At 48.8% G+C, this 27,374-nt stretch overlaps 13 non-coding genes across 13 annotated transcripts; 7 read left to right on the top strand and 6 right to left on the bottom strand.

Moving 5' to 3' along the window:
- Positions 1-2,539: 2,539 nt before the first annotated feature.
- On the top strand, positions 2,540-2,622 carry trnal-cag (transfer RNA leucine (anticodon CAG)). The gene has a single exon. It is a non-coding gene; the product is annotated as a tRNA-Leu (tRNA).
- An 832-nt stretch (positions 2,623-3,454) lies between these two features.
- On the bottom strand, positions 3,455-3,536 carry trnas-gga (transfer RNA serine (anticodon GGA)). The gene has a single exon. It is a non-coding gene; the product is annotated as a tRNA-Ser (tRNA).
- A 3,112-nt stretch (positions 3,537-6,648) lies between these two features.
- trnal-cag (transfer RNA leucine (anticodon CAG)) lies at positions 6,649-6,731 on the top strand. Its single transcript has one exon. It is a non-coding gene; the product is annotated as a tRNA-Leu (tRNA).
- An 832-nt stretch (positions 6,732-7,563) lies between these two features.
- Positions 7,564-7,645, bottom strand: trnas-gga (transfer RNA serine (anticodon GGA)). The gene has a single exon. It is a non-coding gene; the product is annotated as a tRNA-Ser (tRNA).
- Positions 7,646-10,756: 3,111 nt separating this feature from the next.
- trnal-cag (transfer RNA leucine (anticodon CAG)) lies at positions 10,757-10,839 on the top strand. Its single transcript has one exon. It is a non-coding gene; the product is annotated as a tRNA-Leu (tRNA).
- An 832-nt stretch (positions 10,840-11,671) lies between these two features.
- trnas-gga (transfer RNA serine (anticodon GGA)) lies at positions 11,672-11,753 on the bottom strand. Its single transcript has one exon. It is a non-coding gene; the product is annotated as a tRNA-Ser (tRNA).
- Positions 11,754-14,865: 3,112 nt separating this feature from the next.
- trnal-cag (transfer RNA leucine (anticodon CAG)) lies at positions 14,866-14,948 on the top strand. The gene has a single exon. It is a non-coding gene; the product is annotated as a tRNA-Leu (tRNA).
- An 832-nt stretch (positions 14,949-15,780) lies between these two features.
- On the bottom strand, positions 15,781-15,862 carry trnas-gga (transfer RNA serine (anticodon GGA)). Its single transcript has one exon. It is a non-coding gene; the product is annotated as a tRNA-Ser (tRNA).
- Positions 15,863-18,973: 3,111 nt separating this feature from the next.
- trnal-cag (transfer RNA leucine (anticodon CAG)) lies at positions 18,974-19,056 on the top strand. The gene has a single exon. It is a non-coding gene; the product is annotated as a tRNA-Leu (tRNA).
- An 832-nt stretch (positions 19,057-19,888) lies between these two features.
- Positions 19,889-19,970, bottom strand: trnas-gga (transfer RNA serine (anticodon GGA)). Its single transcript has one exon. It is a non-coding gene; the product is annotated as a tRNA-Ser (tRNA).
- A 3,112-nt stretch (positions 19,971-23,082) lies between these two features.
- Positions 23,083-23,165, top strand: trnal-cag (transfer RNA leucine (anticodon CAG)). Its single transcript has one exon. It is a non-coding gene; the product is annotated as a tRNA-Leu (tRNA).
- An 832-nt stretch (positions 23,166-23,997) lies between these two features.
- Positions 23,998-24,079, bottom strand: trnas-gga (transfer RNA serine (anticodon GGA)). The gene has a single exon. It is a non-coding gene; the product is annotated as a tRNA-Ser (tRNA).
- A 3,112-nt stretch (positions 24,080-27,191) lies between these two features.
- trnal-cag (transfer RNA leucine (anticodon CAG)) lies at positions 27,192-27,274 on the top strand. Its single transcript has one exon. It is a non-coding gene; the product is annotated as a tRNA-Leu (tRNA).
- The last annotated feature ends 100 nt before the right edge of the window (positions 27,275-27,374 follow it).

Here is a 27,374-nt window from a genome sequence, read left to right on the forward strand (position 1 = left end):
ATTCAGTTTAATGCAAGTATTCATTCTCCTCCTGGAAAATACAGCTTGCGAAAGATGAAATACAATTCTTGGCTTTTCTGGGTGAGTGCAGAAGAAATCCTGCCGGCTGGCAGAAGAATTCCAGCCTTTTTTACTCTTTAACCACAAACTTGCGAATGATACAAAGAGAGCGGGGTGCGTTTCTGTGCAGCTGTTAACTGAACAGCTGCTGCTTCAAGCCCACCCAGGGCTCATTCCGATTTCAACATCATGCCCCCTGAAGGTAGACTGGATTTCTTTGCGAAGCATTCACCTTTTGGACGTTTCAGGAAAGGTGCATGTCGATGCCAGACTTGAAAAGCTTTCCATACAAAGAAACAACATAGTGCTTTTGATTGATGGGAAACGGCAAGAGCGGTTTGAGCAGCTCCGGCCTCTCAACCGCTTTACAATGTGATCGGCACCTCGGTAGCCAGTTTAGAAGGCTGAAAAGGATGCTGGAAGCACAGCGACGTTCTAAAACCAGCGCTTGAAAAGCATCTGCATACATAAAATGTCCATTTCCCCAAAGCTGAATCTGCATCTTCAGAAGATTGTCAGCTATACGTTTTCGTTCTTTGTTTCCTTTTTTTACGACAAGCTTTCGAGAAATGAACTGTCTATTGTGATGAAGGCTGCGTTAGAAATTGTGCATCTAGCTTAGTTCAATGAAATCGGGAGGTGCACCTGTCTCAAGCGGGTGGCTCTTTGCAGGCACACTACGGAAACCTGCGGGCGCAAGTTGGGAGAAGTGACTCTTGCAGAGTGTTGAGCTTCGAGAAGAGGGCTCCGCTCAGGAAGATATTTCCACATGTTGAAGAGTCGTTTTTCGCCCTTTCTTTCCCACATTTTTCCAGTGCGGTTATTGATCGCGTTCAAAATGTTTTCCCAACGTACGTGTTACCTGCAAAATCACAGTGAAACTGTTATGCCGAAAAGATTCCTAATAGTTATTGTATTAGAATAGCTCTCCAATTTCTTAGCCTTCGTACACGCAATGTTTAAGGAAACGCTAGAGTAAATGAAACTGTAAATAGACAGGAGCTCTTCTTAGTTTTCATACAAGTTATGATGGCTGCAGCTCCTATCTGCGTCCGGGTGACCGGAGCCAAGGGATTATCTGCGGAACCTTTGATTTATCTCTCGGGCAAGGAGCTAGATACGCCCTTTTCATCTCGGTTTGATCACACCTGTGCATTAAAACGCAGTGCTCGGTACCATCGAGGTGTAAGAGGTTCAAGGATGAGCGGGAAACTTTGTTAATAAGGAGACGGGCACCGCCCAACGTGGGGCTCGAACCCACAACCCTGAGATTAAGAGTCTCATGCTCTACCGACTGAGCTAGCCGGGCGCCGGTGGAGCTGGTGGTTAACTTGTCCCTGTTGACGGCAATTTGACAAGGTATACTTCCTGGCTTTTCATCATGTGCTGACCGGATTCGAGAGTAGCACACCCTGTTCTTTGTTGATTACTGTACCTCCAGCAGCGCAAATGTCAGTAATCATTGAAATGTACGACCTACAATCTCCTCAGCATGCCCGCGAGGACTCCTCAGTGATCATCCTTCTACCTTCTGCTGTAGTTTTCATGCAAGTGAAAACCGTGCTCCAAATAACAGCGGCACAGTTGTATCCTGCGGTAAGCATTCTTCTAATTCCATCGTTTTGCTCCAGGTAAAAGGTAGCGCATCATAGTGTTGATATTCCAAGGTTTCAGAGTCCGTATTGGATGGCTTGGATGCAGACATCGCTCAGAGCTCCCAGTATGATTTTCCCGAGTTCAGTTTTGCAGTGTTTTAGTGCTTTACTACTTCCAGTGGGCCTTTGAATGCTCTGCTAAGTAGAGACGTGACATAATTACTAATGCGACCGAGTGTGCTGGCTGTTCCTGGTTCGTAATGATTAACGCGAGAAATCAATATAAACATAACTGCTTCGATTTCGAGGTTCAGTTGAAGCTTTCAAAGAAACTATCAAAGACCTCAGAACAACCGAAGACACATTTGGTCATCTCCGTATTGGTGAAGATTAAAGAGTCCCGCAAGTGTCAAGCTTGCACAAACACACACGAGAGAGAAACTCAGGACAGAATTTAAAGAAAGGGAGATGCAGACTATTTGAAGGCACTTTGCTAACCTAATGGCACGCTTATGAATCGTGCATAGGACACATGTAGCAGAGGATGGTTTCGATCCATCGACCTCTGGGTTATGGGCCCAGCACGCTTCCGCTGCGCCACTCTGCTGACGGCCTCTCTGCGTGTGGCGCACAACTGCTCTTTTTATTTCCTACATAAGTGATGAAAGTTGAAAGTTTCAACGACAAACGCAGACGTCACTTTGAGCGCTTGGTGTTGTAGCACAAATCATCACATGCTGCTCTACACTGGATTATAAAAGCCGACACATTTTCCAAACATTTTAATGCTGGAGTCACACTGTAGTATTAATAACAGTGCGATACTCGAGGAGCGTAGTGGGATCGCGGTGGCTCATCAGACCGCCCCGGGACAGGGGGCCCGCGTCAGGATGGCCGAGCGGTCTAAGGCGCTGCGTTCAGGTCGCAGTCTCCCCTGGAGGCGTGGGTTCGAATCCCACTCCTGACAAAAAGCTTGCTCAGTGCCGTCTCCAGTCGGGTGCAAATGGGTGAAGCAGCCTGCCGCGGGGAACGTGCGCCGATAGGCGTAGGTGTATCCCCTGCCTCTTCCGATTTAGCTCGTGCTCCATAGGATGGAAGCGGATGCTCTGGCTTTTTGACTCGAATATAACCTGATCACAACAGAAGGCCGTGCAGCCCAGTGCTGGTTTAAGAATGCCTCGTGTCTTCAGGCCCCTATTCCTTCAGGTTACCCCTTTGGAATAGTCGTCCGAAAAAGACGGGAAAGTTAAAGCATGTAAGCTCCCACACACTGCGTTAGCATTAGCGGTTGGAATCTGATGGGAGAAAAGCAACCTGGCTCGCCGTCAAGCAATCCATCCCTGGTCTCCCACGTGACAGGCGGGGATACGCACCACTATACTAACGAGGAGCGCTTGCTTGGCGCTTGAAGACACTTCCTCTTGCGGCTACTACTGTTTCCGGTTTCGTCTTTTCTTTTCATTCCTCCCAGAGGAGCGCATGAAAACGTTTCCATCTGCGCCATCCTCACCCCTCCAATGCTATGGTCCCTGCTCCTCCTGGTGCACTGCAAACACTCATTCAGCCGGTTCTTTCAGTTTGAATACTTAGGTCTTCAAAGGCTGGAAGTAGGGCGCAAGACATGCCAATGCCAAAAGCGTGGCAGTGTGCTTCCAGCTGTGAAATGTCACTGGTGGATGTTGAAGACATTACTTCCAAGGCAGCAGGTCCAAGCGATTTAGCGTTTGTACAAGAAGCAGGAAGAGAGAAACGGCACTCCGCCTTTTTCTGGGCAGGCCGAAGCGACAGGAGAAGGGCGCCGTAGTCGGCAGGATTCGAGCCGACGCGGGGAGACCCCAATGGCTTTCCAGCCCATCGCCTTAACCGCTCGGCCACGACTACAGGGAGCGCCGCCGCCGCCGGCTTGCAATCATTTAACACGGAGGGCGAGGCGGCGGCGGTAACCTTTTTCAATGTCGCTCTCCGCTTCCCCCCAAAAACAGCCAAATGACATGCTAGCACTCGGACACCCTTCAGAAGACTGAAGGGTGGCTTAAAGCTGGAAGGATTAGGTCTCCCCGTTCCGACGCGACAATCGAACTTCCTTAGGCAGAGAGAAAGCAACATCGAGGAGCGTCAACAAGACTTTAGAAGCTGCGACACACGCCACTTTCAGTCGCAGACACAGCAGTTTTAAAGGCAGGAATCGCCTTTGCGAACGCCATGAGAAACAGAACGCAAGCTCAGGTCCTGCGGTTTAACAAACAGCCTCGGCTTTCAAGCGACATTTCTTTTCTGGAGCGAATTCACTTTCAACTTCAAGAAATTCACACAACTTGCGAAATACGAAATACAAATCTGGCTCATCGCTGCACAAGAAATACCGCCGGCTGGCAAGAAAATGACAACGGTGTTTTTCCTTAACGAAAAACTTCCCATGGAGAAAAACAACGGCTGTGCGTCTCTGTCGGCTTGATTCAGTTTAATGCAAGTATTCATTCTCCTCCTGGAAAATACAGCTTGCGAAAGATGAAATACAATTCTTGGCTTTTCTGGGTGAGTGCAGAAGAAATCCTGCCGGCTGGCAGAAGAATTCCAGCCTTTTTTACTCTTTAACCACAAACTTGCGAATGATACAAAGAGAGCGGGGTGCGTTTCTGTGCAGCTGTTAACTGAACAGCTGCTGCTTCAAGCCCACCCAGGGCTCATTCCGATTTCAACATCATGCCCCCTGAAGGTAGACTGGATTTCTTTGCGAAGCATTCACCTTTTGGACGTTTCAGGAAAGGTGCATGTCGATGCCAGACTTGAAAAGCTTTCCATACAAAGAAACAACATAGTGCTTTTGATTGATGGGAAACGGCAAGAGCGGTTTGAGCAGCTCCGGCCTCTCAACCGCTTTACAATGTGATCGGCACCTCGGTAGCCAGTTTAGAAGGCTGAAAAGGATGCTGGAAGCACAGCGACGTTCTAAAACCAGCGCTTGAAAAGCATCTGCATACATAAAATGTCCATTTCCCCAAAGCTGAATCTGCATCTTCAGAAGATTGTCAGCTATACGTTTTCGTTCTTTGTTTCCTTTTTTTACGACAAGCTTTCGAGAAATGAACTGTCTATTGTGATGAAGGCTGCGTTAGAAATTGTGCATCTAGCTTAGTTCAATGAAATCGGGAGGTGCACCTGTCTCAAGCGGGTGGCTCTTTGCAGGCACACTACGGAAACCTGCGGGCGCAAGTTGGGAGAAGTGACTCTTGCAGAGTGTTGAGCTTCGAGAAGAGGGCTCCGCTCAGGAAGATATTTCCACATGTTGAAGAGTCGTTTTTCGCCCTTTCTTTCCCACATTTTTCCAGTGCGGTTATTGATCGCGTTCAAAATGTTTTCCCAACGTACGTGTTACCTGCAAAATCACAGTGAAACTGTTATGCCGAAAAGATTCCTAATAGTTATTGTATTAGAATAGCTCTCCAATTTCTTAGCCTTCGTACACGCAATGTTTAAGGAAACGCTAGAGTAAATGAAACTGTAAATAGACAGGAGCTCTTCTTAGTTTTCATACAAGTTATGATGGCTGCAGCTCCTATCTGCGTCCGGGTGACCGGAGCCAAGGGATTATCTGCGGAACCTTTGATTTATCTCTCGGGCAAGGAGCTAGATACGCCCTTTTCATCTCGGTTTGATCACACCTGTGCATTAAAACGCAGTGCTCGGTACCATCGAGGTGTAAGAGGTTCAAGGATGAGCGGGAAACTTTGTTAATAAGGAGACGGGCACCGCCCAACGTGGGGCTCGAACCCACAACCCTGAGATTAAGAGTCTCATGCTCTACCGACTGAGCTAGCCGGGCGCCGGTGGAGCTGGTGGTTAACTTGTCCCTGTTGACGGCAATTTGACAAGGTATACTTCCTGGCTTTTCATCATGTGCTGACCGGATTCGAGAGTAGCACACCCTGTTCTTTGTTGATTACTGTACCTCCAGCAGCGCAAATGTCAGTAATCATTGAAATGTACGACCTACAATCTCCTCAGCATGCCCGCGTGGACTCCTCAGTGATCATCCTTCTACCTTCTGCTGTAGTTTTCATGCAAGTGAAAACCGTGCTCCAAATAACAGCGGCACAGTTGTATCCTGCGGTAAGCATTCTTCTAATTCCATCGTTTTGCTCCAGGTAAAAGGTAGCGCATCATAGTGTTGATATTCCAAGGTTTCAGAGTCCGTATTGGATGGCTTGGATGCAGACATCGCTCAGAGCTCCCAGTATGATTTTCCCGAGTTCAGTTTTGCAGTGTTTTAGTGCTTTACTACTTCCAGTGGGCCTTTGAATGCTCTGCTAAGTAGAGACGTGACATAATTACTAATGCGACCGAGTGTGCTGGCTGTTCCTGGTTCGTAATGATTAACGCGAGAAATCAATATAAACATAACTGCTTCGATTTCGAGGTTCAGTTGAAGCTTTCAAAGAAACTATCAAAGACCTCAGAACAACCGAAGACACATTTGGTCATCTCCGTATTGGTGAAGATTAAAGAGTCCCGCAAGTGTCAAGCTTGCACAAACACACACGAGAGAGAAACTCAGGACAGAATTTAAAGAAAGGGAGATGCAGACTATTTGAAGGCACTTTGCTAACCTAATGGCACGCTTATGAATCGTGCATAGGACACATGTAGCAGAGGATGGTTTCGATCCATCGACCTCTGGGTTATGGGCCCAGCACGCTTCCGCTGCGCCACTCTGCTGACGGCCTCTCTGCGTGTGGCGCACAACTGCTCTTTTTATTTCCTACATAAGTGATGAAAGTTGAAAGTTTCAACGACAAACGCAGACGTCACTTTGAGCGCTTGGTGTTGTAGCACAAATCATCACATGCTGCTCTACACTGGATTATAAAAGCCGACACATTTTCCAAACATTTTAATGCTGGAGTCACACTGTAGTATTAATAACAGTGCGATACTCGAGGAGCGTAGTGGGATCGCGGTGGCTCATCAGACCGCCCCGGGACAGGGGGCCCGCGTCAGGATGGCCGAGCGGTCTAAGGCGCTGCGTTCAGGTCGCAGTCTCCCCTGGAGGCGTGGGTTCGAATCCCACTCCTGACAAAAAGCTTGCTCAGTGCCGTCTCCAGTCGGGTGCAAATGGGTGAAGCAGCCTGCCGCGGGGAACGTGCGCCGATAGGCGTAGGTGTATCCCCTGCCTCTTCCGATTTAGCTCGTGCTCCATAGGATGGAAGCGGATGCTCTGGCTTTTTGACTCGAATATAACCTGATCACAACAGAAGGCCGTGCAGCCCAGTGCTGGTTTAAGAATGCCTCGTGTCTTCAGGCCCCTATTCCTTCAGGTTACCCCTTTGGAATAGTCGTCCGAAAAAGACGGGAAAGTTAAAGCATGTAAGCTCCCACACACTGCGTTAGCATTAGCGGTTGGAATCTGATGGGAGAAAAGCAACCTGGCTCGCCGTCAAGCAATCCATCCCTGGTCTCCCACGTGACAGGCGGGGATACGCACCACTATACTAACGAGGAGCGCTTGCTTGGCGCTTGAAGACACTTCCTCTTGCGGCTACTACTGTTTCCGGTTTCGTCTTTTCTTTTCATTCCTCCCAGAGGAGCGCATGAAAACGTTTCCATCTGCGCCATCCTCACCCCTCCAATGCTATGGTCCCTGCTCCTCCTGGTGCACTGCAAACACTCATTCAGCCGGTTCTTTCAGTTTGAATACTTAGGTCTTCAAAGGCTGGAAGTAGGGCGCAAGACATGCCAATGCCAAAAGCGTGGCAGTGTGCTTCCAGCTGTGAAATGTCACTGGTGGATGTTGAAGACATTACTTCCAAGGCAGCAGGTCCAAGCGATTTAGCGTTTGTACAAGAAGCAGGAAGAGAGAAACGGCACTCCGCCTTTTTCTGGGCAGGCCGAAGCGACAGGAGAAGGGCGCCGTAGTCGGCAGGATTCGAGCCGACGCGGGGAGACCCCAATGGCTTTCCAGCCCATCGCCTTAACCGCTCGGCCACGACTACAGGGAGCGCCGCCGCCGCCGGCTTGCAATCATTTAACACGGAGGGCGAGGCGGCGGCGGTAACCTTTTTCAATGTCGCTCTCCGCTTCCCCCCAAAAACAGCCAAATGACATGCTAGCACTCGGACACCCTTCAGAAGACTGAAGGGTGGCTTAAAGCTGGAAGGATTAGGTCTCCCCGTTCCGACGCGACAATCGAACTTCCTTAGGCAGAGAGAAAGCAACATCGAGGAGCGTCAACAAGACTTTAGAAGCTGCGACACACGCCACTTTCAGTCGCAGACACAGCAGTTTTAAAGGCAGGAATCGCCTTTGCGAACGCCATGAGAAACAGAACGCAAGCTCAGGTCCTGCGGTTTAACAAACAGCCTCGGCTTTCAAGCGACATTTCTTTTCTGGAGCGAATTCACTTTCAACTTCAAGAAATTCACACAACTTGCGAAATACGAAATACAAATCTGGCTCATCGCTGCACAAGAAATACCGCCGGCTGGCAAGAAAATGACAACGGTGTTTTTCCTTAACGAAAAACTTCCCATGGAGAAAAACAACGGCTGTGCGTCTCTGTCGGCTTGATTCAGTTTAATGCAAGTATTCATTCTCCTCCTGGAAAATACAGCTTGCGAAAGATGAAATACAATTCTTGGCTTTTCTGGGTGAGTGCAGAAGAAATCCTGCCGGCTGGCAGAAGAATTCCAGCCTTTTTTACTCTTTAACCACAAACTTGCGAATGATACAAAGAGAGCGGGGTGCGTTTCTGTGCAGCTGTTAACTGAACAGCTGCTGCTTCAAGCCCACCCAGGGCTCATTCCGATTTCAACATCATGCCCCCTGAAGGTAGACTGGATTTCTTTGCGAAGCATTCACCTTTTGGACGTTTCAGGAAAGGTGCGTGTCGATGCCAGACTTGAAAAGCTTTCCATACAAAGAAACAACATAGTGCTTTTGATTGATGGGAAACGGCAAGAGCGGTTTGAGCAGCTCCGGCCTCTCAACCGCTTTACAATGTGATCGGCACCTCGGTAGCCAGTTTAGAAGGCTGAAAAGGATGCTGGAAGCACAGCGACGTTCTAAAACCAGCGCTTGAAAAGCATCTGCATACATAAAATGTCCATTTCCCCAAAGCTGAATCTGCATCTTCAGAAGATTGTCAGCTATACGTTTTCGTTCTTTGTTTCCTTTTTTTACGACAAGCTTTCGAGAAATGAACTGTCTATTGTGATGAAGGCTGCGTTAGAAATTGTGCATCTAGCTTAGTTCAATGAAATCGGGAGGTGCACCTGTCTCAAGCGGGTGGCTCTTTGCAGGCACACTACGGAAACCTGCGGGCGCAAGTTGGGAGAAGTGACTCTTGCAGAGTGTTGAGCTTCGAGAAGAGGGCTCCGCTCAGGAAGATATTTCCACATGTTGACGAGTCGCTTTTCGCCCTTTCTTTCCCACATTTTTCCAGTGCGGTTATTGATCGCGTTCAAAATGTTTTCCCAACGTACGTGTTACCTGCAAAATCACAGTGAAACTGTTATGCCGAAAAGATTCCTAATAGTTATTGTATTAGAATAGCTCTCCAATTTCTTAGCCTTCGTACACGCAATGTTTAAGGAAACGCTAGAGTAAATGAAACTGTAAATAGACAGGAGCTCTTCTTAGTTTTCATACAAGTTATGATGGCTGCAGCTCCTATCTGCGTCCGGGTGACCGGAGCCAAGGGATTATCTGCGGAACCTTTGATTTATCTCTCGGGCAAGGAGCTAGATACGCCCTTTTCATCTCGGTTTGATCACACCTGTGCATTAAAACGCAGTGCTCGGTACCATCGAGGTGTAAGAGGTTCAAGGATGAGCGGGAAACTTTGTTAATAAGGAGCGGGCACCGCCCAACGTGGGGCTCGAACCCACGACCCTGAGATTAAGAGTCTCATGCTCTACCGACTGAGCTAGCCGGGCGCCGGTGGAGCTGGTGGTTAACTTGTCCCTGTTGACGGCAATTTGACAAGGTATACTTCCTGGCTTTTCATCATGTGCTGACCGGATTCGAGAGTAGCACACCCTGTTCTTTGTTGATTACTGTACCTCCAGCAGCGCAAATGTCAGTAATCATTGAAATGTACGACCTACAATCTCCTCAGCATGCCCGCGAGGACTCCTCAGTGATCATCCTTCTACCTTCTGCTGTAGTTTTCATGCAAGTGAAAACCGTGCTCCAAATAACAGCGGCACAGTTGTATCCTGCGGTAAGCATTCTTCTAATTCCATCGTTTTGCTCCAGGTAAAAGGTAGCGCATCATAGTGTTGATATTCCAAGGTTTCAGAGTCCGTATTGGATGGCTTGGATGCAGACATCGCTCAGAGCTCCCAGTATGATTTTCCCGAGTTCAGTTTTGCAGTGTTTTAGTGCTTTACTACTTCCAGTGGGCCTTTGAATGCTCTGCTAAGTAGAGACGTGACATAATTACTAATGCGACCGAGTGTGCTGGCTGTTCCTGGTTCGTAATGATTAACGCGAGAAATCAATATAAACATAACTGCTTCGATTTCGAGGTTCAGTTGAAGCTTTCAAAGAAACTATCAAAGACCTCAGAACAACCGAAGACACATTTGGTCATCTCCGTATTGGTGAAGATTAAAGAGTCCCGCAAGTGTCAAGCTTGCACAAACACACACGAGAGAGAAACTCAGGACAGAATTTAAAGAAAGGGAGATGCAGACTATTTGAAGGCACTTTGCTAACCTAATGGCACGCTTATGAATCGTGCATAGGACACATGTAGCAGAGGATGGTTTCGATCCATCGACCTCTGGGTTATGGGCCCAGCACGCTTCCGCTGCGCCACTCTGCTGACGGCCTCTCTGCGTGTGGCGCACAACTGCTCTTTTTATTTCCTACATAAGTGATGAAAGTTGAAAGTTTCAACGACAAACGCAGACGTCACTTTGAGCGCTTGGTGTTGTAGCACAAATCATCACATGCTGCTCTACACTGGATTATAAAAGCCGACACATTTTCCAAACATTTTAATGCTGGAGTCACACTGTAGTATTAATAACAGTGCGATACTCGAGGAGCGTAGTGGGATCGCGGTGGCTCATCAGACCGCCCCGGGACAGGGGGCCCGCGTCAGGATGGCCGAGCGGTCTAAGGCGCTGCGTTCAGGTCGCAGTCTCCCCTGGAGGCGTGGGTTCGAATCCCACTCCTGACAAAAAGCTTGCTCAGTGCCGTCTCCAGTCGGGTGCAAATGGGTGAAGCAGCCTGCCGCGGGGAACGTGCGCCGATAGGCGTAGGTGTATCCCCTGCCTCTTCCGATTTAGCTCGTGCTCCATAGGATGGAAGCGGATGCTCTGGCTTTTTGACTCGAATATAACCTGATCACAACAGAAGGCCGTGCAGCCCAGTGCTGGTTTAAGAATGCCTCGTGTCTTCAGGCCCCTATTCCTTCAGGTTACCCCTTTGGAATAGTCGTCCGAAAAAGACGGGAAAGTTAAAGCATGTAAGCTCCCACACACTGCGTTAGCATTAGCGGTTGGAATCTGATGGGAGAAAAGCAACCTGGCTCGCCGTCAAGCAATCCATCCCTGGTCTCCCACGTGACAGGCGGGGATACGCACCACTATACTAACGAGGAGCGCTTGCTTGGCGCTTGAAGACACTTCCTCTTGCGGCTACTACTGTTTCCGGTTTCGTCTTTTCTTTTCATTCCTCCCAGAGGAGCGCATGAAAACGTTTCCATCTGCGCCATCCTCACCCCTCCAATGCTATGGTCCCTGCTCCTCCTGGTGCACTGCAAACACTCATTCAGCCGGTTCTTTCAGTTTGAATACTTAGGTCTTCAAAGGCTGGAAGTAGGGCGCAAGACATGCCAATGCCAAAAGCGTGGCAGTGTGCTTCCAGCTGTGAAATGTCACTGGTGGATGTTGAAGACATTACTTCCAAGGCAGCAGGTCCAAGCGATTTAGCGTTTGTACAAGAAGCAGGAAGAGAGAAACGGCACTCCGCCTTTTTCTGGGCAGGCCGAAGCGACAGGAGAAGGGCGCCGTAGTCGGCAGGATTCGAGCCGACGCGGGGAGACCCCAATGGCTTTCCAGCCCATCGCCTTAACCGCTCGGCCACGACTACAGGGAGCGCCGCCGCCGCCGGCTTGCAATCATTTAACACGGAGGGCGAGGCGGCGGCGGTAACCTTTTTCAATGTCGCTCTCCGCTTCCCCCCAAAAACAGCCAAATGACATGCTAGCACTCGGACACCCTTCAGAAGACTGAAGGGTGGCTTAAAGCTGGAAGGATTAGGTCTCCCCGTTCCGACGCGACAATCGAACTTCCTTAGGCAGAGAGAAAGCAACATCGAGGAGCGTCAACAAGACTTTAGAAGCTGCGACACACGCCACTTTCAGTCGCAGACACAGCAGTTTTAAAGGCAGGAATCGCCTTTGCGAACGCCATGAGAAACAGAACGCAAGCTCAGGTCCTGCGGTTTAACAAACAGCCTCGGCTTTCAAGCGACATTTCTTTTCTGGAGCGAATTCACTTTCAACTTCAAGAAATTCACACAACTTGCGAAATACGAAATACAAATCTGGCTCATCGCTGCACAAGAAATACCGCCGGCTGGCAAGAAAATGACAACGGTGTTTTTCCTTAACGAAAAACTTCCCATGGAGAAAAACAACGGCTGTGCGTCTCTGTCGGCTTGATTCAGTTTAATGCAAGTATTCATTCTCCTCCTGGAAAATACAGCTTGCGAAAGATGAAATACAATTCTTGGCTTTTCTGGGTGAGTGCAGAAGAAATCCTGCCGGCTGGCAGAAGAATTCCAGCCTTTTTTACTCTTTAACCACAAACTTGCGAATGATACAAAGAGAGCGGGGTGCGTTTCTGTGCAGCTGTTAACTGAACAGCTGCTGCTTCAAGCCCACCCAGGGCTCATTCCGATTTCAACATCATGCCCCCTGAAGGTAGACTGGATTTCTTTGCGAAGCATTCACCTTTTGGACGTTTCAGGAAAGGTGCATGTCGATGCCAGACTTGAAAAGCTTTCCATACAAAGAAACAACATAGTGCTTTTGATTGATGGGAAACGGCAAGAGCGGTTTGAGCAGCTCCGGCCTCTCAACCGCTTTACAATGTGATCGGCACCTCGGTAGCCAGTTTAGAAGGCTGAAAAGGATGCTGGAAGCACAGCGACGTTCTAAAACCAGCGCTTGAAAAGCATCTGCATACATAAAATGTCCATTTCCCCAAAGCTGAATCTGCATCTTCAGAAGATTGTCAGCTATACGTTTTCGTTCTTTGTTTCCTTTTTTTACGACAAGCTTTCGAGAAATGAACTGTCTATTGTGATGAAGGCTGCGTTAGAAATTGTGCATCTAGCTTAGTTCAATGAAATCGGGAGGTGCACCTGTCTCAAGCGGGTGGCTCTTTGCAGGCACACTACGGAAACCTGCGGGCGCAAGTTGGGAGAAGTGACTCTTGCAGAGTGTTGAGCTTCGAGAAGAGGGCTCCGCTCAGGAAGATATTTCCACATGTTGAAGAGTCGTTTTTCGCCCTTTCTTTCCCACATTTTTCCAGTGCGGTTATTGATCGCGTTCAAAATGTTTTCCCAACGTACGTGTTACCTGCAAAATCACAGTGAAACTGTTATGCCGAAAAGATTCCTAATAGTTATTGTATTAGAATAGCTCTCCAATTTCTTAGCCTTCGTACACGCAATGTTTAAGGAAACGCTAGAGTAAATGAAACTGTAAATAGACAGGAGCTCTTCTTAGTTTTCATACAAGTTATGATGGCTGCAGCTCCTATCTGCGTCCGGGTGACCGGAGCCAAGGGATTATCTGCGGAACCTTTGATTTATCTCTCGGGCAAGGAGCTAGATACGCCCTTTTCATCTCGGTTTGATCACACCTGTGCATTAAAACGCAGTGCTCGGTACCATCGAGGTGTAAGAGGTTCAAGGATGAGCGGGAAACTTTGTTAATAAGGAGACGGGCACCGCCCAACGTGGGGCTCGAACCCACAACCCTGAGATTAAGAGTCTCATGCTCTACCGACTGAGCTAGCCGGGCGCCGGTGGAGCTGGTGGTTAACTTGTCCCTGTTGACGGCAATTTGACAAGGTATACTTCCTGGCTTTTCATCATGTGCTGACCGGATTCGAGAGTAGCACACCCTGTTCTTTGTTGATTACTGTACCTCCAGCAGCGCAAATGTCAGTAATCATTGAAATGTACGACCTACAATCTCCTCAGCATGCCCGCGAGGACTCCTCAGTGATCATCCTTCTACCTTCTGCTGTAGTTTTCATGCAAGTGAAAACCGTGCTCCAAATAACAGCGGCACAGTTGTATCCTGCGGTAAGCATTCTTCTAATTCCATCGTTTTGCTCCAGGTAAAAGGTAGCGCATCATAGTGTTGATATTCCAAGGTTTCAGAGTCCGTATTGGATGGCTTGGATGCAGACATCGCTCAGAGCTCCCAGTATGATTTTCCCGAGTTCAGTTTTGCAGTGTTTTAGTGCTTTACTACTTCCAGTGGGCCTTTGAATGCTCTGCTAAGTAGAGACGTGACATAATTACTAATGCGACCGAGTGTGCTGGCTGTTCCTGGTTCGTAATGATTAACGCGAGAAATCAATATAAACATAACTGCTTCGATTTCGAGGTTCAGTTGAAGCTTTCAAAGAAACTATCAAAGACCTCAGAACAACCGAAGACACATTTGGTCATCTCCGTATTGGTGAAGATTAAAGAGTCCCGCAAGTGTCAAGCTTGCACAAACACACACGAGAGAGAAACTCAGGACAGAATTTAAAGAAAGGGAGATGCAGACTATTTGAAGGCACTTTGCTAACCTAATGGCACGCTTATGAATCGTGCATAGGACACATGTAGCAGAGGATGGTTTCGATCCATCGACCTCTGGGTTATGGGCCCAGCACGCTTCCGCTGCGCCACTCTGCTGACGGCCTCTCTGCGTGTGGCGCACAACTGCTCTTTTTATTTCCTACATAAGTGATGAAAGTTGAAAGTTTCAACGACAAACGCAGACGTCACTTTGAGCGCTTGGTGTTGTAGCACAAATCATCACATGCTGCTCTACACTGGATTATAAAAGCCGACACATTTTCCAAACATTTTAATGCTGGAGTCACACTGTAGTATTAATAACAGTGCGATACTCGAGGAGCGTAGTGGGATCGCGGTGGCTCATCAGACCGCCCCGGGACAGGGGGCCCGCGTCAGGATGGCCGAGCGGTCTAAGGCGCTGCGTTCAGGTCGCAGTCTCCCCTGGAGGCGTGGGTTCGAATCCCACTCCTGACAAAAAGCTTGCTCAGTGCCGTCTCCAGTCGGGTGCAAATGGGTGAAGCAGCCTGCCGCGGGGAACGTGCGCCGATAGGCGTAGGTGTATCCCCTGCCTCTTCCGATTTAGCTCGTGCTCCATAGGATGGAAGCGGATGCTCTGGCTTTTTGACTCGAATATAACCTGATCACAACAGAAGGCCGTGCAGCCCAGTGCTGGTTTAAGAATGCCTCGTGTCTTCAGGCCCCTATTCCTTCAGGTTACCCCTTTGGAATAGTCGTCCGAAAAAGACGGGAAAGTTAAAGCATGTAAGCTCCCACACACTGCGTTAGCATTAGCGGTTGGAATCTGATGGGAGAAAAGCAACCTGGCTCGCCGTCAAGCAATCCATCCCTGGTCTCCCACGTGACAGGCGGGGATACGCACCACTATACTAACGAGGAGCGCTTGCTTGGCGCTTGAAGACACTTCCTCTTGCGGCTACTACTGTTTCCGGTTTCGTCTTTTCTTTTCATTCCTCCCAGAGGAGCGCATGAAAACGTTTCCATCTGCGCCATCCTCACCCCTCCAATGCTATGGTCCCTGCTCCTCCTGGTGCACTGCAAACACTCATTCAGCCGGTTCTTTCAGTTTGAATACTTAGGTCTTCAAAGGCTGGAAGTAGGGCGCAAGACATGCCAATGCCAAAAGCGTGGCAGTGTGCTTCCAGCTGTGAAATGTCACTGGTGGATGTTGAAGACATTACTTCCAAGGCAGCAGGTCCAAGCGATTTAGCGTTTGTACAAGAAGCAGGAAGAGAGAAACGGCACTCCGCCTTTTTCTGGGCAGGCCGAAGCGACAGGAGAAGGGCGCCGTAGTCGGCAGGATTCGAGCCGACGCGGGGAGACCCCAATGGCTTTCCAGCCCATCGCCTTAACCGCTCGGCCACGACTACAGGGAGCGCCGCCGCCGCCGGCTTGCAATCATTTAACACGGAGGGCGAGGCGGCGGCGGTAACCTTTTTCAATGTCGCTCTCCGCTTCCCCCCAAAAACAGCCAAATGACATGCTAGCACTCGGACACCCTTCAGAAGACTGAAGGGTGGCTTAAAGCTGGAAGGATTAGGTCTCCCCGTTCCGACGCGACAATCGAACTTCCTTAGGCAGAGAGAAAGCAACATCGAGGAGCGTCAACAAGACTTTAGAAGCTGCGACACACGCCACTTTCAGTCGCAGACACAGCAGTTTTAAAGGCAGGAATCGCCTTTGCGAACGCCATGAGAAACAGAACGCAAGCTCAGGTCCTGCGGTTTAACAAACAGCCTCGGCTTTCAAGCGACATTTCTTTTCTGGAGCGAATTCACTTTCAACTTCAAGAAATTCACACAACTTGCGAAATACGAAATACAAATCTGGCTCATCGCTGCACAAGAAATACCGCCGGCTGGCAAGAAAATGACAACGGTGTTTTTCCTTAACGAAAAACTTCCCATGGAGAAAAACAACGGCTGTGCGTCTCTGTCGGCTTGATTCAGTTTAATGCAAGTATTCATTCTCCTCCTGGAAAATACAGCTTGCGAAAGATGAAATACAATTCTTGGCTTTTCTGGGTGAGTGCAGAAGAAATCCTGCCGGCTGGCAGAAGAATTCCAGCCTTTTTTACTCTTTAACCACAAACTTGCGAATGATACAAAGAGAGCGGGGTGCGTTTCTGTGCAGCTGTTAACTGAACAGCTGCTGCTTCAAGCCCACCCAGGGCTCATTCCGATTTCAACATCATGCCCCCTGAAGGTAGACTGGATTTCTTTGCGAAGCATTCACCTTTTGGACGTTTCAGGAAAGGTGCGTGTCGATGCCAGACTTGAAAAGCTTTCCATACAAAGAAACAACATAGTGCTTTTGATTGATGGGAAACGGCAAGAGCGGTTTGAGCAGCTCCGGCCTCTCAACCGCTTTACAATGTGATCGGCACCTCGGTAGCCAGTTTAGAAGGCTGAAAAGGATGCTGGAAGCACAGCGACGTTCTAAAACCAGCGCTTGAAAAGCATCTGCATACATAAAATGTCCATTTCCCCAAAGCTGAATCTGCATCTTCAGAAGATTGTCAGCTATACGTTTTCGTTCTTTGTTTCCTTTTTTTACGACAAGCTTTCGAGAAATGAACTGTCTATTGTGATGAAGGCTGCGTTAGAAATTGTGCATCTAGCTTAGTTCAATGAAATCGGGAGGTGCACCTGTCTCAAGCGGGTGGCTCTTTGCAGGCACACTACGGAAACCTGCGGGCGCAAGTTGGGAGAAGTGACTCTTGCAGAGTGTTGAGCTTCGAGAAGAGGGCTCCGCTCAGGAAGATATTTCCACATGTTGACGAGTCGCTTTTCGCCCTTTCTTTCCCACATTTTTCCAGTGCGGTTATTGATCGCGTTCAAAATGTTTTCCCAACGTACGTGTTACCTGCAAAATCACAGTGAAACTGTTATGCCGAAAAGATTCCTAATAGTTATTGTATTAGAATAGCTCTCCAATTTCTTAGCCTTCGTACACGCAATGTTTAAGGAAACGCTAGAGTAAATGAAACTGTAAATAGACAGGAGCTCTTCTTAGTTTTCATACAAGTTATGATGGCTGCAGCTCCTATCTGCGTCCGGGTGACCGGAGCCAAGGGATTATCTGCGGAACCTTTGATTTATCTCTCGGGCAAGGAGCTAGATACGCCCTTTTCATCTCGGTTTGATCACACCTGTGCATTAAAACGCAGTGCTCGGTACCATCGAGGTGTAAGAGGTTCAAGGATGAGCGGGAAACTTTGTTAATAAGGAGCGGGCACCGCCCAACGTGGGGCTCGAACCCACGACCCTGAGATTAAGAGTCTCATGCTCTACCGACTGAGCTAGCCGGGCGCCGGTGGAGCTGGTGGTTAACTTGTCCCTGTTGACGGCAATTTGACAAGGTATACTTCCTGGCTTTTCATCATGTGCTGACCGGATTCGAGAGTAGCACACCCTGTTCTTTGTTGATTACTGTACCTCCAGCAGCGCAAATGTCAGTAATCATTGAAATGTACGACCTACAATCTCCTCAGCATGCCCGCGAGGACTCCTCAGTGATCATCCTTCTACCTTCTGCTGTAGTTTTCATGCAAGTGAAAACCGTGCTCCAAATAACAGCGGCACAGTTGTATCCTGCGGTAAGCATTCTTCTAATTCCATCGTTTTGCTCCAGGTAAAAGGTAGCGCATCATAGTGTTGATATTCCAAGGTTTCAGAGTCCGTATTGGATGGCTTGGATGCAGACATCGCTCAGAGCTCCCAGTATGATTTTCCCGAGTTCAGTTTTGCAGTGTTTTAGTGCTTTACTACTTCCAGTGGGCCTTTGAATGCTCTGCTAAGTAGAGACGTGACATAATTACTAATGCGACCGAGTGTGCTGGCTGTTCCTGGTTCGTAATGATTAACGCGAGAAATCAATATAAACATAACTGCTTCGATTTCGAGGTTCAGTTGAAGCTTTCAAAGAAACTATCAAAGACCTCAGAACAACCGAAGACACATTTGGTCATCTCCGTATTGGTGAAGATTAAAGAGTCCCGCAAGTGTCAAGCTTGCACAAACACACACGAGAGAGAAACTCAGGACAGAATTTAAAGAAAGGGAGATGCAGACTATTTGAAGGCACTTTGCTAACCTAATGGCACGCTTATGAATCGTGCATAGGACACATGTAGCAGAGGATGGTTTCGATCCATCGACCTCTGGGTTATGGGCCCAGCACGCTTCCGCTGCGCCACTCTGCTGACGGCCTCTCTGCGTGTGGCGCACAACTGCTCTTTTTATTTCCTACATAAGTGATGAAAGTTGAAAGTTTCAACGACAAACGCAGACGTCACTTTGAGCGCTTGGTGTTGTAGCACAAATCATCACATGCTGCTCTACACTGGATTATAAAAGCCGACACATTTTCCAAACATTTTAATGCTGGAGTCACACTGTAGTATTAATAACAGTGCGATACTCGAGGAGCGTAGTGGGATCGCGGTGGCTCATCAGACCGCCCCGGGACAGGGGGCCCGCGTCAGGATGGCCGAGCGGTCTAAGGCGCTGCGTTCAGGTCGCAGTCTCCCCTGGAGGCGTGGGTTCGAATCCCACTCCTGACAAAAAGCTTGCTCAGTGCCGTCTCCAGTCGGGTGCAAATGGGTGAAGCAGCCTGCCGCGGGGAACGTGCGCCGATAGGCGTAGGTGTATCCCCTGCCTCTTCCGATTTAGCTCGTGCTCCATAGGATGGAAGCGGATGCTCTGGCTTTTTGACTCGAATATAACCTGATCACAACAGAAGGCCGTGCAGCCCAGTGCTGGTTTAAGAATGCCTCGTGTCTTCAGGCCCCTATTCCTTCAGGTTACCCCTTTGGAATAGTCGTCCGAAAAAGACGGGAAAGTTAAAGCATGTAAGCTCCCACACACTGCGTTAGCATTAGCGGTTGGAATCTGATGGGAGAAAAGCAACCTGGCTCGCCGTCAAGCAATCCATCCCTGGTCTCCCACGTGACAGGCGGGGATACGCACCACTATACTAACGAGGAGCGCTTGCTTGGCGCTTGAAGACACTTCCTCTTGCGGCTACTACTGTTTCCGGTTTCGTCTTTTCTTTTCATTCCTCCCAGAGGAGCGCATGAAAACGTTTCCATCTGCGCCATCCTCACCCCTCCAATGCTATGGTCCCTGCTCCTCCTGGTGCACTGCAAACACTCATTCAGCCGGTTCTTTCAGTTTGAATACTTAGGTCTTCAAAGGCTGGAAGTAGGGCGCAAGACATGCCAATGCCAAAAGCGTGGCAGTGTGCTTCCAGCTGTGAAATGTCACTGGTGGATGTTGAAGACATTACTTCCAAGGCAGCAGGTCCAAGCGATTTAGCGTTTGTACAAGAAGCAGGAAGAGAGAAACGGCACTCCGCCTTTTTCTGGGCAGGCCGAAGCGACAGGAGAAGGGCGCCGTAGTCGGCAGGATTCGAGCCGACGCGGGGAGACCCCAATGGCTTTCCAGCCCATCGCCTTAACCGCTCGGCCACGACTACAGGGAGCGCCGCCGCCGCCGGCTTGCAATCATTTAACACGGAGGGCGAGGCGGCGGCGGTAACCTTTTTCAATGTCGCTCTCCGCTTCCCCCCAAAAACAGCCAAATGACATGCTAGCACTCGGACACCCTTCAGAAGACTGAAGGGTGGCTTAAAGCTGGAAGGATTAGGTCTCCCCGTTCCGACGCGACAATCGAACTTCCTTAGGCAGAGAGAAAGCAACATCGAGGAGCGTCAACAAGACTTTAGAAGCTGCGACACACGCCACTTTCAGTCGCAGACACAGCAGTTTTAAAGGCAGGAATCGCCTTTGCGAACGCCATGAGAAACAGAACGCAAGCTCAGGTCCTGCGGTTTAACAAACAGCCTCGGCTTTCAAGCGACATTTCTTTTCTGGAGCGAATTCACTTTCAACTTCAAGAAATTCACACAACTTGCGAAATACGAAATACAAATCTGGCTCATCGCTGCACAAGAAATACCGCCGGCTGGCAAGAAAATGACAACGGTGTTTTTCCTTAACGAAAAACTTCCCATGGAGAAAAACAACGGCTGTGCGTCTCTGTCGGCTTGATTCAGTTTAATGCAAGTATTCATTCTCCTCCTGGAAAATACAGCTTGCGAAAGATGAAATACAATTCTTGGCTTTTCTGGGTGAGTGCAGAAGAAATCCTGCCGGCTGGCAGAAGAATTCCAGCCTTTTTTACTCTTTAACCACAAACTTGCGAATGATACAAAGAGAGCGGGGTGCGTTTCTGTGCAGCTGTTAACTGAACAGCTGCTGCTTCAAGCCCACCCAGGGCTCATTCCGATTTCAACATCATGCCCCCTGAAGGTAGACTGGATTTCTTTGCGAAGCATTCACCTTTTGGACGTTTCAGGAAAGGTGCATGTCGATGCCAGACTTGAAAAGCTTTCCATACAAAGAAACAACATAGTGCTTTTGATTGATGGGAAACGGCAAGAGCGGTTTGAGCAGCTCCGGCCTCTCAACCGCTTTACAATGTGATCGGCACCTCGGTAGCCAGTTTAGAAGGCTGAAAAGGATGCTGGAAGCACAGCGACGTTCTAAAACCAGCGCTTGAAAAGCATCTGCATACATAAAATGTCCATTTCCCCAAAGCTGAATCTGCATCTTCAGAAGATTGTCAGCTATACGTTTTCGTTCTTTGTTTCCTTTTTTTACGACAAGCTTTCGAGAAATGAACTGTCTATTGTGATGAAGGCTGCGTTAGAAATTGTGCATCTAGCTTAGTTCAATGAAATCGGGAGGTGCACCTGTCTCAAGCGGGTGGCTCTTTGCAGGCACACTACGGAAACCTGCGGGCGCAAGTTGGGAGAAGTGACTCTTGCAGAGTGTTGAGCTTCGAGAAGAGGGCTCCGCTCAGGAAGATATTTCCACATGTTGAAGAGTCGTTTTTCGCCCTTTCTTTCCCACATTTTTCCAGTGCGGTTATTGATCGCGTTCAAAATGTTTTCCCAACGTACGTGTTACCTGCAAAATCACAGTGAAACTGTTATGCCGAAAAGATTCCTAATAGTTATTGTATTAGAATAGCTCTCCAATTTCTTAGCCTTCGTACACGCAATGTTTAAGGAAACGCTAGAGTAAATGAAACTGTAAATAGACAGGAGCTCTTCTTAGTTTTCATACAAGTTATGATGGCTGCAGCTCCTATCTGCGTCCGGGTGACCGGAGCCAAGGGATTATCTGCGGAACCTTTGATTTATCTCTCGGGCAAGGAGCTAGATACGCCCTTTTCATCTCGGTTTGATCACACCTGTGCATTAAAACGCAGTGCTCGGTACCATCGAGGTGTAAGAGGTTCAAGGATGAGCGGGAAACTTTGTTAATAAGGAGACGGGCACCGCCCAACGTGGGGCTCGAACCCACAACCCTGAGATTAAGAGTCTCATGCTCTACCGACTGAGCTAGCCGGGCGCCGGTGGAGCTGGTGGTTAACTTGTCCCTGTTGACGGCAATTTGACAAGGTATACTTCCTGGCTTTTCATCATGTGCTGACCGGATTCGAGAGTAGCACACCCTGTTCTTTGTTGATTACTGTACCTCCAGCAGCGCAAATGTCAGTAATCATTGAAATGTACGACCTACAATCTCCTCAGCATGCCCGCGAGGACTCCTCAGTGATCATCCTTCTACCTTCTGCTGTAGTTTTCATGCAAGTGAAAACCGTGCTCCAAATAACAGCGGCACAGTTGTATCCTGCGGTAAGCATTCTTCTAATTCCATCGTTTTGCTCCAGGTAAAAGGTAGCGCATCATAGTGTTGATATTCCAAGGTTTCAGAGTCCGTATTGGATGGCTTGGATGCAGACATCGCTCAGAGCTCCCAGTATGATTTTCCCGAGTTCAGTTTTGCAGTGTTTTAGTGCTTTACTACTTCCAGTGGGCCTTTGAATGCTCTGCTAAGTAGAGACGTGACATAATTACTAATGCGACCGAGTGTGCTGGCTGTTCCTGGTTCGTAATGATTAACGCGAGAAATCAATATAAACATAACTGCTTCGATTTCGAGGTTCAGTTGAAGCTTTCAAAGAAACTATCAAAGACCTCAGAACAACCGAAGACACATTTGGTCATCTCCGTATTGGTGAAGATTAAAGAGTCCCGCAAGTGTCAAGCTTGCACAAACACACACGAGAGAGAAACTCAGGACAGAATTTAAAGAAAGGGAGATGCAGACTATTTGAAGGCACTTTGCTAACCTAATGGCACGCTTATGAATCGTGCATAGGACACATGTAGCAGAGGATGGTTTCGATCCATCGACCTCTGGGTTATGGGCCCAGCACGCTTCCGCTGCGCCACTCTGCTGACGGCCTCTCTGCGTGTGGCGCACAACTGCTCTTTTTATTTCCTACATAAGTGATGAAAGTTGAAAGTTTCAACGACAAACGCAGACGTCACTTTGAGCGCTTGGTGTTGTAGCACAAATCATCACATGCTGCTCTACACTGGATTATAAAAGCCGACACATTTTCCAAACATTTTAATGCTGGAGTCACACTGTAGTATTAATAACAGTGCGATACTCGAGGAGCGTAGTGGGATCGCGGTGGCTCATCAGACCGCCCCGGGACAGGGGGCCCGCGTCAGGATGGCCGAGCGGTCTAAGGCGCTGCGTTCAGGTCGCAGTCTCCCCTGGAGGCGTGGGTTCGAATCCCACTCCTGACAAAAAGCTTGCTCAGTGCCGTCTCCAGTCGGGTGCAAATGGGTGAAGCAGCCTGCCGCGGGGAACGTGCGCCGATAGGCGTAGGTGTATCCCCTGCCTCTTCCGATTTAGCTCGTGCTCCATAGGATGGAAGCGGATGCTCTGGCTTTTTGACTCGAATATAACCTGATCACAACAGAAGGCCGTGCAGCCCAGTGCTGGTTTAAGAATGCCTCGTGTCTTCAGGCCCCTATTCCTTCAGGTTACCCCTTTGGAATAGTCGTCCGAAAAAGACGGGAAAGTTAAAGCATGTAAGCTCCCACACACTGCGTTAGCATTAGCGGTTGGAATCTGATGGGAGAAAAGCAACCTGGCTCGCCGTCAAGCAATCCATCCCTGGTCTCCCACGTGACAGGCGGGGATACGCACCACTATACTAACGAGGAGCGCTTGCTTGGCGCTTGAAGACACTTCCTCTTGCGGCTACTACTGTTTCCGGTTTCGTCTTTTCTTTTCATTCCTCCCAGAGGAGCGCATGAAAACGTTTCCATCTGCGCCATCCTCACCCCTCCAATGCTATGGTCCCTGCTCCTCCTGGTGCACTGCAAACACTCATTCAGCCGGTTCTTTCAGTTTGAATACTTAGGTCTTCAAAGGCTGGAAGTAGGGCGCAAGACATGCCAATGCCAAAAGCGTGGCAGTGTGCTTCCAGCTGTGAAATGTCACTGGTGGATGTTGAAGACATTACTTCCAAGGCAGCAGGTCCAAGCGATTTAGCGTTTGTACAAGAAGCAGGAAGAGAGAAACGGCACTCCGCCTTTTTCTGGGCAGGCCGAAGCGACAGGAGAAGGGCGCCGTAGTCGGCAGGATTCGAGCCGACGCGGGGAGACCCCAATGGCTTTCCAGCCCATCGCCTTAACCGCTCGGCCACGACTACAGGGAGCGCCGCCGCCGCCGGCTTGCAATCATTTAACACGGAGGGCGAGGCGGCGGCGGTAACCTTTTTCAATGTCGCTCTCCGCTTCCCCCCAAAAACAGCCAAATGACATGCTAGCACTCGGACACCCTTCAGAAGACTGAAGGGTGGCTTAAAGCTGGAAGGATTAGGTCTCCCCGTTCCGACGCGACAATCGAACTTCCTTAGGCAGAGAGAAAGCAACATCGAGGAGCGTCAACAAGACTTTAGAAGCTGCGACACACGCCACTTTCAGTCGCAGACACAGCAGTTTTAAAGGCAGGAATCGCCTTTGCGAACGCCATGAGAAACAGAACGCAAGCTCAGGTCCTGCGGTTTAACAAACAGCCTCGGCTTTCAAGCGACATTTCTTTTCTGGAGCGAATTCACTTTCAACTTCAAGAAATTCACACAACTTGCGAAATACGAAATACAAATCTGGCTCATCGCTGCACAAGAAATACCGCCGGCTGGCAAGAAAATGACAACGGTGTTTTTCCTTAACGAAAAACTTCCCATGGAGAAAAACAACGGCTGTGCGTCTCTGTCGGCTTGATTCAGTTTAATGCAAGTATTCATTCTCCTCCTGGAAAATACAGCTTGCGAAAGATGAAATACAATTCTTGGCTTTTCTGGGTGAGTGCAGAAGAAATCCTGCCGGCTGGCAGAAGAATTCCAGCCTTTTTTACTCTTTAACCACAAACTTGCGAATGATACAAAGAGAGCGGGGTGCGTTTCTGTGCAGCTGTTAACTGAACAGCTGCTGCTTCAAGCCCACCCAGGGCTCATTCCGATTTCAACATCATGCCCCCTGAAGGTAGACTGGATTTCTTTGCGAAGCATTCACCTTTTGGACGTTTCAGGAAAGGTGCATGTCGATGCCAGACTTGAAAAGCTTTCCATACAAAGAAACAACATAGTGCTTTTGATTGATGGGAAACGGCAAGAGCGGTTTGAGCAGCTCCGGCCTCTCAACCGCTTTACAATGTGATCGGCACCTCGGTAGCCAGTTTAGAAGGCTGAAAAGGATGCTGGAAGCACAGCGACGTTCTAAAACCAGCGCTTGAAAAGCATCTGCATACATAAAATGTCCATTTCCCCAAAGCTGAATCTGCATCTTCAGAAGATTGTCAGCTATACGTTTTCGTTCTTTGTTTCCTTTTTTTACGACAAGCTTTCGAGAAATGAACTGTCTATTGTGATGAAGGCTGCGTTAGAAATTGTGCATCTAGCTTAGTTCAATGAAATCGGGAGGTGCACCTGTCTCAAGCGGGTGGCTCTTTGCAGGCACACTACGGAAACCTGCGGGCGCAAGTTGGGAGAAGTGACTCTTGCAGAGTGTTGAGCTTCGAGAAGAGGGCTCCGCTCAGGAAGATATTTCCACATGTTGAAGAGTCGTTTTTCGCCCTTTCTTTCCCACATTTTTCCAGTGCGGTTATTGATCGCGTTCAAAATGTTTTCCCAACGTACGTGTTACCTGCAAAATCACAGTGAAACTGTTATGCCGAAAAGATTCCTAATAGTTATTGTATTAGAATAGCTCTCCAATTTCTTAGCCTTCGTACACGCAATGTTTAAGGAAACGCTAGAGTAAATGAAACTGTAAATAGACAGGAGCTCTTCTTAGTTTTCATACAAGTTATGATGGCTGCAGCTCCTATCTGCGTCCGGGTGACCGGAGCCAAGGGATTATCTGCGGAACCTTTGATTTATCTCTCGGGCAAGGAGCTAGATACGCCCTTTTCATCTCGGTTTGATCACACCTGTGCATTAAAACGCAGTGCTCGGTACCATCGAGGTGTAAGAGGTTCAAGGATGAGCGGGAAACTTTGTTAATAAGGAGACGGGCACCGCCCAACGTGGGGCTCGAACCCACAACCCTGAGATTAAGAGTCTCATGCTCTACCGACTGAGCTAGCCGGGCGCCGGTGGAGCTGGTGGTTAACTTGTCCCTGTTGACGGCAATTTGACAAGGTATACTTCCTGGCTTTTCATCATGTGCTGACCGGATTCGAGAGTAGCACACCCTGTTCTTTGTTGATTACTGTACCTCCAGCAGCGCAAATGTCAGTAATCATTGAAATGTACGACCTACAATCTCCTCAGCATGCCCGCGTGGACTCCTCAGTGATCATCCTTCTACCTTCTGCTGTAGTTTTCATGCAAGTGAAAACCGTGCTCCAAATAACAGCGGCACAGTTGTATCCTGCGGTAAGCATTCTTCTAATTCCATCGTTTTGCTCCAGGTAAAAGGTAGCGCATCATAGTGTTGATATTCCAAGGTTTCAGAGTCCGTATTGGATGGCTTGGATGCAGACATCGCTCAGAGCTCCCAGTATGATTTTCCCGAGTTCAGTTTTGCAGTGTTTTAGTGCTTTACTACTTCCAGTGGGCCTTTGAATGCTCTGCTAAGTAGAGACGTGACATAATTACTAATGCGACCGAGTGTGCTGGCTGTTCCTGGTTCGTAATGATTAACGCGAGAAATCAATATAAACATAACTGCTTCGATTTCGAGGTTCAGTTGAAGCTTTCAAAGAAACTATCAAAGACCTCAGAACAACCGAAGACACATTTGGTCATCTCCGTATTGGTGAAGATTAAAGAGTCCCGCAAGTGTCAAGCTTGCACAAACACACACGAGAGAGAAACTCAGGACAGAATTTAAAGAAAGGGAGATGCAGACTATTTGAAGGCACTTTGCTAACCTAATGGCACGCTTATGAATCGTGCATAGGACACATGTAGCAGAGGATGGTTTCGATCCATCGACCTCTGGGTTATGGGCCCAGCACGCTTCCGCTGCGCCACTCTGCTGACGGCCTCTCTGCGTGTGGCGCACAACTGCTCTTTTTATTTCCTACATAAGTGATGAAAGTTGAAAGTTTCAACGACAAACGCAGACGTCACTTTGAGCGCTTGGTGTTGTAGCACAAATCATCACATGCTGCTCTACACTGGATTATAAAAGCCGACACATTTTCCAAACATTTTAATGCTGGAGTCACACTGTAGTATTAATAACAGTGCGATACTCGAGGAGCGTAGTGGGATCGCGGTGGCTCATCAGACCGCCCCGGGACAGGGGGCCCGCGTCAGGATGGCCGAGCGGTCTAAGGCGCTGCGTTCAGGTCGCAGTCTCCCCTGGAGGCGTGGGTTCGAATCCCACTCCTGACAAAAAGCTTGCTCAGTGCCGTCTCCAGTCGGGTGCAAATGGGTGAAGCAGCCTGCCGCGGGGAACGTGCGCCGATAGGCGTAGGTGTATCCCCTGCCTCTT

The sequence above is a fragment of the Lepisosteus oculatus genome, unplaced genomic scaffold, assembly GCF_040954835.1.
Source record: "Lepisosteus oculatus isolate fLepOcu1 unplaced genomic scaffold, fLepOcu1.hap2 HAP2_SCAFFOLD_39, whole genome shotgun sequence".
Taxonomy (NCBI): domain Eukaryota; kingdom Metazoa; phylum Chordata; class Actinopteri; order Semionotiformes; family Lepisosteidae; genus Lepisosteus; species Lepisosteus oculatus.